Source organism: Morone saxatilis, unplaced genomic scaffold (assembly GCF_004916995.1).
Source record: "Morone saxatilis isolate NCDOM2014 unplaced genomic scaffold, NCSU_SB_2.0 Contig7, whole genome shotgun sequence".
NCBI lineage: Eukaryota > Metazoa > Chordata > Actinopteri > Moronidae > Morone > Morone saxatilis.
The window spans coordinates 59307-62492 of record NW_023340246.1 but is presented as its reverse complement, the minus strand read 5'-3'; positions in this window follow the sequence as shown (position 1 = coordinate 62492).

The window sequence follows — 3186 nt, the reverse complement described above, 5'->3', positions numbered from 1 at the left end:
TGCACAGCAACAACAGTAGCAACAAACTACACTAATAGTAGTGACTGATGATGATGAACATGAAGAAGATGATGACGATGACAACAAATATGTGAATTATTGTGTTTTTGGTACTAAGACAATACTTATGTCTCATAAGTGTTGTTTACGAGTGCAGGTTGTCAGTATGAAATAGTTATGACAAATTGATGCATTAAAACAAAAACAAAACCAAACACTGGCTCTAGATAGGGGCACTGGTCCTTTAAAATAGTATGAACTGTTAAAATCAACATGGATTGAGGTTAGGTTGTCAGAATGGGCCAAGAGTGAGTTTATAATGAATGAATGGATGAATGGGTCCGTAACTACATGAACAGATACACATGATTTCAGTGAGCTTTCTGTAGATGGCAGGCGTAGTTCAGTCTAAAATCATATCAGAGTAGGATTCCGGAGATATTTTATCCAGGGCTAAAGCAACACTGGCACACTGGCATACATTTGGCGCTATTGTCTTATAAATGAAACAGGCATGGTCTATTGTATTGCTTTATTGTTTTCTTTCATTTTGGTTTTATTATATGAGATAGAAAATGAAAATCAGTCCATTCTTTAAATTTAACTCATCCAACTTTGCCTGTTAAAAAGCGCCTTGAACTTAATTTAACTTTAACAATGCATCATATTGTATACTGATCCTGTGTTTTGTATGTAAACCAAATATTTTACTCTGAGGAGTGGATGCAGTACCACACTGTAAATAACAGATTTATGTTTTTTTCCTTTTTAAATTGCAAATAGATTACAGAATATAGGGGGTTCCTTATCAAGAGAAAATAAACTTGGAAATGAAAAATCAGAGTTTCAAGGCCTTTTCTATAAATTCTATTTTGTGTCAAAAATGCTTTGAAATCCATCCTTTAAACTTTTGTGACAAAATCTTTTCTTTATAGAATAGGAAATCTATAGAGCCCTAAGGGGACATGGGCAACCCCCCCCCCCAAAAAAAAAAAAACAAAACAAAAAATCTTTAAGTTTCTGGTGTGCAACACTTAAACACTTTTGTATAAAAGATCGGGATTGCCAACTTCAAAACGTTCATTTTTCAAAATCATAATTTTGACATAGAATTAAAGAGCAGACAGAAAAACAACTGGTCATGGTTAATTAATTTTCATTTTAAAATACAAAGATACATAGACATATCCTGAGAGAGACAGGATCATCAAATGTTACACTGGCATTGTGCCAGTGTTGCTTTACTGCAGGCTAAAATCTCTTTAGAACCGTGGTGGGGTTTTCTTGGAGGTAGACAACTAAAGTACATAATAAAGTGTAAACATAGAACTTTTTTCTTTCTTTCTTCTTCTTCTTTTTTTTAATTTTTTTAGAAAATCCTTTTAAAAAAGGTTTGGGTTTAAAAGCTTTTTTGATTCAGAATTAAAGAAGCTACTACTTTTTTTAAATGTAACACTGGAAGTTCTAGTAGTGTAGTGCAAATGTATTATTTAGATGGTAACAGCGCCTCCCAGTGGTTGGAATAACCTACTGCAAAAGTCCAACTGAGTCTCCTCGTTGATGGCTTTGCACTGTAATATAACGTTACTACGGAATCACATGACATTATTATTAGCAGTATGTATGAACTGAAATTGTCTGAACTAAACAATTAAACTGATTAGAATAAGGTCTGGGAAGAGTGTAGCAAAATAAGAGACACTGACACACAGGCCTGAGGTTACATGTATTATTCAGCGGTGTAACATTACCTGACTCATCAAAGTTCCATGTGTCAGTGCAGGTGGAAGACTAAGGAAATAAAATACAGTGGATACAGTGTTTGCCTTAGGTTATTTCAGTGTTCTCCTCCCCCACACTGAACAAGACAGGCAGCAGATATTATTTGCATTAGACAGCACCATGGTGATGCTGTCTGAGTACACACACAGGCACTCACTTCACTTCACTCATGTTCAACAGGTGATTTGTAGGAAAGCTCCTGGTCAAACAGTTTCCAGTAACTGACTGTAAACTCTGAAACAAAAGAGAAAGCATGTAATAGAGCTGATATCACTCAGTGCCTGCTGCCTGTGATGGTTGGATAACGTGTGGCACAGAGCGGTGCCCTGCAGGTGTAGGTGCAGGCTGAGGACACGCACAGCACAGCCGACTGCAGCTGCTTTTACTGAGGGGCTCTAGAGCACCGCCGGTAAGTCCTCCGTTCTCATTTGTGTTTGACAAAACTCTACTTTTCCAGCTTTTCAGGAATGCTTTGACCTTTTAGTAAGATGTTCCTCTGTTGTCAGTAAACACACAGTGAAGCACATCACAGCTGCTTCTCTCTCTAAATGTTGTTAATAGTGTATATATAGCTTTAGAATTGGATGTGGTAGTCTATCTATATATATTATATATGTATATATCTATATATAATATTCTTCATTTTCTATTTCTATTATATCTTGTATTTTTCTTTTCTATTGTTATTTAATCTGTATTTTCTAATCTATTGTGTTGTGTTGTATGTGGAGCTGCTGTAACAAACTAATTTCCCCAGTGTGGGAATAATAAAGTCTATCCTATCTCATTTAAAAGGTCACAAAATGACTTTTACCCTTTACCAACCTGCCTGCCATGGTCAGATCCTGTGACCTGATAAGGAATGACAGCCATGTTTCAACAAGATGTTACCAGCTGTCAGAATAAAGTAATACAATATGAAACAAAACATTTGCAATGGGGAGACATCTGAAAACCCTAGCCATGTCACCAGACTGTAATGGGTTACAGAATCTGGGGTAACGCTGTCTGTAGTCTTTACATTTCCTGAGCAGAGCCAACCGGGTACAGCAGGCAGCTTGGAGGGTTGTTGGTGTGTGTTTGAATATTTGCAAATTTGTTTGTGCCACTGAAGCACAGCAGAGTTCTTGATTACTAGTTTACATGATTGTAGATTACTAGTAATATTATTTATTTCCCCAGTAACTAGTAGTGTAACTGATTACCACGGAAGCCGAGAACGGCCATGGATTTTTTTATTGCACTGTTATCTCGTGATAACGACTTATTAATTTGTTAATAAGTTTGTTTTCTCGAGATAACGAATTAATTATTTCGTTATCTCGACATAACAAAGATCGTTATCTCGTGATAACGAATTAATTAATAATGTGTTCGTCTTGACTTTAAACTAATGCGATAATG